Source organism: Micromys minutus, assembly GCF_963924665.1.
Source record: "Micromys minutus genome assembly, chromosome: 1".
In the NCBI taxonomy this organism is placed as follows: domain Eukaryota; kingdom Metazoa; phylum Chordata; class Mammalia; order Rodentia; family Muridae; genus Micromys; species Micromys minutus.
In genome coordinates, this window is record NC_137969.1 from 184,749,421 (window position 1) to 184,755,292 (window position 5,872).

The 5,872-nt window shown below is 38.6% G+C and overlaps 1 pseudogene across 1 annotated transcript; it reads right to left on the reverse strand.

The window, feature by feature from the left end:
- Nucleotides 1-1,676: 1,676 nt before the first annotated feature.
- Nucleotides 1,677-4,800, reverse strand: LOC308416922 (eukaryotic translation initiation factor 3 subunit K-like; annotated as a pseudogene). Its single transcript has 3 exons — nucleotides 4,770-4,800; nucleotides 2,381-2,960; nucleotides 1,677-1,724 (listed from the first exon to the last, which is right to left on the reverse strand). The product of its transcript is annotated as a eukaryotic translation initiation factor 3 subunit K-like (transcript).
- Between the last annotated feature and the right edge of the window lie 1,072 nt (nucleotides 4,801-5,872).

The window sequence follows — 5,872 nt, forward strand, 5'->3', positions numbered from 1 at the left end:
GCGATGTCACTGTTCCTAAATGCTCTGAAAGTTTATTTTGTTCTATCATTACTGGAAAATGGTGTTTGCCTAAGCGAAATTATTTGTGTGAACCGTCCCTGAGACAGTGCTCTTCTTGTGATAAATTACCTGTAAACTGAATGAGCATTACCTGGTTAATATGGTTCAGTGGCACAATTGACTTCATGGAACAAGTGAGCACATCTCTGCTCTCTGAATTGAATTTTATGAAGGAAGCATACTCTTTCCTACCTGGGAACATATTCATTCTAGTGTGTTTAAGATAACATTCCAAATAAACCAAATATAGTGTGTATATTAGCAGAAATCTCTAAAGGAAAAATGCTTCAGTAAAATTTTGTTTGCTTAATACAAATATCAAATAGGGAATTATGAATCTAAGAAAAGTTTTGAAATATGCAGAAACTTATTTTCACTGTTATTAAATTTATTATGATCTATGGTTAATCAGAGAATAGCATAAGTAAAATACACATATATACTTCTTTAGTAATAACAAAAATATAATGCTCAAATTGAATTACTTTGAAAACAAAGCGCTTGGGTTATGTATTTGTCAATATCTTTAGGCTTCAAAGTTAGTGAGTGATTAGAGATTTTAATATTGCCCATCCTTTCCATTACAGATGCATCTAGGAAATAAATATTCCATCATAGAACTAGCATTTATCACTTATTGATGTGAGCAATGTTTCCAATTAAAACATACAAGCCTTGTTTACTTTCTTATCTGGTCTTACTTAAGCTAAAATATGTTTCATGATTTGTGATTGATGGTTTGCCAGAGAAACCATTTAAAAGGTAGCAAAGATAGACAAGGTGTTGGGATGCCTCTGACTATAATAAATAACATGAAATATGTGTTAAGAAAACTGTGAAATTAGATATTGAAGAGCACTGATGCTTGGGGTAGTCGATGCTTTGATTCAAACTGGAATTACAAAAGAAAGTTGCACTCTAAATTGTCCTAGACCAAGGAAAGTTACCGATGGCATTGGTGATGGCCTCTCATATATGCCCTGAGGGCAGACTAATCGAAGGGTGTCTGGGGGTAAAAGCATTATCCACTTGACTTTGACAATTGCAATCAAGAGTCACCACTCATGTAAAATGTTGGCTTCCATGACATATATACTTCACTATTTTAAGGAATAAAAATAGCAACAAGAATAAACTATTGGTTTTAATTTTCTCTATGCATTTAAAAGTATACTTAGAAGACATAGAGCACCCCGTCTAAGCCATTGTGTACAAACTAAATCCACCAGAATTCTTTGCACAAATAATTTTTTGTGAGACTTCAATGTTCATATTTATTTTCAGAAATACTATTTGTACCCCTGATACTTTTTTTCTTGTGAGTATGTATTATTTTTTATCAAAGTCATGAATATTTCTAAAAATTTACATTAAACAGTCTGTGAATTTAGTTTTAGAAAAATAATAGAAGAAAAGTGGAAACAGTGTTTCTGTTTCTAAAATTTGAAATGTAGTATTTTTTATTCACTAGTCATTGAATGATTAACATTCCTAAAGTTACTCTGACAGAAAACAGTTTTCAATTTATTATTTTGTTGATTTCAATATCATCTACATAAATATGATTCTTGAAAAACATTTTTTGAGTGAACAAATCTTTATTAATGCACAAACAGTTACTGGGAGGAGGCCATGATCTTGGACACACTGTCAAAATCGATCTTCTCTATTGGTGAATATTACAATGGTGTCTGGTTCCAGTGTGTCATTGCTCCACAGTACTGTCCCCAGCGCTCTCTTACCCAGGAGGTCTCACACACATAAGTTCCAACACCGCAGGCCATATAGAACTAACATATATTTATCTCATCAGCAGCTGCCATCTGCTTAGTCACTCTCTCATGGCTGCCTCTCTGCTAGCCTGGAACTCTACTCACATTCCCTGCAGCCACCCACTGGTCCCAGCTGTGGCTACACTCTCAGCCTTCCCTTGGAGGGTTGCTACCTGTCCCTTTGGCTGGTTGCTACCTGCCACCACATCAGGCCCACATATCCCAATTTTATTACGAGCTTGGTGTGTCCCGCCACTGTACTTTCTCTTGAACTCAATTAGTCACCAAACACCACACAATAAATTCTGATGGGATATAATTTGCCCACCTAGACAAGACAAATCATCTTATACAAGTCCATCTCTTCTAAACTATTCTTAACAACCTGTATCTATTCATAGACATGCAGATGGTCATTCTCCTCTTCCTCCATCTTTCCTCCTCCCTTTGCTTCTCCACTCTTCCTCTTTCTAAAATGTTGTTTCTACCTACCCTTCCTTCTTGTCCAATGACAGGCCTTGTGCCTGCCCTTTTTAAATTTCAACCACTTCTTCATGATATTCTTGGGCTTGATGCTCTATTCCTGGCTGCAGATGGATACCTCCTCTGACTCATTTGTGCTGCAGACGTACTTGCTCATCCACACCTTCAGCTAGATGGCAATCAGGTCTCTGAACATCTCTGCCAGCAGCCAGAGGTCGATGTGCTGGTGATGCCCACCCCATGGTAGACAAATGTTTAGATAGAGTCTTCAAAGCCAGTTAATGCCTTCAGGAGATCCATGTTGTCATGAAGGGGTTACCAGAAGGCTTGAAAGTGACAGGTCTCCAGCAGGTTCCCGAGTTACAAGGTCTGTCGGATGGTCCTCTCTTCTTCATGTGCCTGGTTGATCACACATTTTGAACAAAGTGAAATCAGTGTGCCGCAGTTTGGTGAGGGATTTTAGCAGAATATGAGCAGTGACTCTGGTCTGGAAGAAGGCTGAGTTGAACTGGAACAATTTCAGGATGATCAGATTGGCCTCCAGATCATAGACATTCTCCTTGGCCTGTGTCTCCACATACTCCTCCAGGGTAGTCAAGTTCTCAGGACTGTACCTGAATATACCTTTGAATAATTTGCCCACATCTGCTCAAAAATCGCCATGATCACTGTCACTTTCTGCAACTCCAGCTGGCGTTGAACACCAGGCATTGTGACCAGTTGATTCTTGGAAAAGTAAATCTCCCCATATCGCAAATAATTTCTTAAAGAAATATGGTTATTTTGTGATCTTTAAAAATTATCATTTAATTAATTTACTTTTCAAAATAATTATCCATCCTCCTGTGGATGCTAAGCACTGGGTACACTGGGTATAAAATCCTGGACAGGACAACATCCTGGTGATACTACAATCAAACTCTTTTGACCTGAATCTATTTATGCTAACATTTAATCCATAAAAATGTGTGGTATTTTACAATTTATCAAAATTCTTTACTCTAGTGCGGTATGGCCCACCATTTTCAAGCATGGCATGTACCTAACAACAATAGTTTTAATGTCAATATCGCCAGGCAGAACATGATGTATGGAAATTCCATTATTTAAAAGAGTGTTTTCATACTCCATCAAAAGAAAAACATAATCGTCCAAGAGCAGGCTCTCTGTAGGAAAAATATTTAAAAGAGCAAGAAGAATTCAATATCAATTTAATGTCATGTTGTGATAGTGTACCAATATTTTTAAATCTTGACTTTGAGACCCACAGTGAAAATTGAGGTTATAGAACCCAGGAGGTAACAGCTAGGAATCCTTGGCTTTTGGAATCAAGGTTTTCTCTGAAAGTGAAATGAGACACAATTGTCACAGTACAGCGGAGAGTAGCCAGCAGCCATTGAAATGGCTGCACCTAAGTAATAATGTGCTTGGGATCTCTACAAACAACCATCAGCAAGCTTTGCTTGCTGGAGTATCAAAAGACTGCCTTAGCATGACCAATGCTGTAACAAACTCTTTTGTTTAATCCCACCTGTAATATATATAATTATCCTGAGTGAACTCGAGTTGAAAAACAAATCTTGACATCAGGCTCATTTTTGAAATCCTCATTCTGGAAAGAAAATATCACTCTGTACTTTTTTTTTTTTTGTTTTCTTACATTTACCAAAAGTAGTCCTGCCTAAGTGTGATGAGATAGGCAACATATTTGACACCACTCTTTCTAGGTGTTCTCTAGTATCTTTAGAGTCTGTGTACTCTCTAAAGTTAATTTGTGTACTAGAACTGATTTAAAACAGAGTGTGTGGTTTCTTGTTAAACTAGAGAGAGGAAAACCTCTATCCAGGTATCTAATGGATATACGTGTAAGATAAACTCTATTTATAGTTAGTTATGACTGTGTACTCTTCAACTACAGCAGGAGTTTACTAGGTACTTTCTTCCTTCATCCCTCCCTCTCCCTCCATCCCTCCCTTCCATCCTCCTCCCTCCCTCTCTCTGTCCCTCCCTCCCTCTCTTCCTCCCTCACTCCCTCCTTCCCCTCTCCACATACCTCTTAATGTGTAGCCCAGACATGGCTCAAACTTTGGACACCTGCAATTAGGAGTATCTGTCTACCTGAATGTTGTATAGGTACAGATCTTGGAACTATGGCAGCCATTTAAGGAATTTGAGAGTGAAACTGATACTAAGGAAGTCAATGGAAAAATGGAGAAAGCAAATTATTTAAATGATAGTTTTGGCATGCTGAGCTGACCTAAGTCTGAGGCTGTATTAACTTCTGAACATACACATATGGCACCCTACAGCTGTCTTTATGAGGAAGTCAATTGCTGTTGGTTTCTCAGTTAAAAAATGAGAGTTCTTAGTGAGGTGGGGCTTAGTCTCCAAACACTGGCATTTCTTCTCTCATTTCTCTGTCAGATGCGCATAGATCACGGTGCAATTACTGACCTTGTGTCCCAGAGCCTCTTCTATCGCTCATGTTTGATCAATGATAATTATTGGTCTTATCCCAACATCATTAGACATTGGAGAGGACTGTTTTAAAAGTTAGACCAAAAGGAAACATCATGACATACTGATGTGGTGCAGACAGGCTTACAAAATATATTGAAAACACTGCAAGCAACATAGCTCTTCCACTAATTTACACTGAAGACTGGTTGAAAAATTATACAGAGACACTCATTTGCAAACAGATAGATTCTCTATCCTACAACGACTTTCATCTCACCTTGGGTGGGAACTATTAATTCCTATTTTCTTTGTGATTCTTTGAACTATATCATTCTCATTATGGGGAACGTCATGGAAAAAAAAGGCAGCAAGCCTCTGCATGAAGGGCTGTGAAATTCATCCGTGGGTGACAGCAATCAGCCTGCTTATCCGACACAGTGCACATAAGAATGATGCAAACACGAAAAATCTAGGCAACAACAAGGACAAACATCCAAAAATGCCCAGGAGGAGATATGCCTTCAAATTGTGGGGAAGCAGGTCAGAATGACAGCCTGGCAACAAAATGTGGTGTTAGCGGGGAGAATTTAACCTGAGTCTTTAGGTCTACTGCTATAAAGTGGCTGGCACTCTGAAGGAAATCTAGCCTTGTGAGGTAAGGGAGAAGTCCTGCCAGTTTACACAGAAAGGCCTTGGTTTACAGTTTTACAAAGAAGGGAGGATATGTGGCACCACTGTGCTGTTTGGTACTGAAATGCTGGCTTCCTTTTGAAACAGCTCTCTGTGTTCTGTTTTTGTAAACAGGGGATTGTAGTGAAAGCCAGAGCAACTATGGTGCAATAGATGCTTAAGATGAATTGGAGCAGACAGTTGATGTTTCACTGACCCAGTATGAGGAAAATAAACTCACACGACAACATTTTACACATGACCTTCTGGTGTTGGGAAACTTGCAGAAGTAGCTTTTATGTGGCTATGGACTGTAGATGATGCTTGTGATCCATGGTCTCTGATCAACATGTCTGATTCTGCTATTATTTCTCCAGCTCCTGACCCACTCTCTTGAGGGCAGCAGTTTTCTGAAAAGATAACCCCAA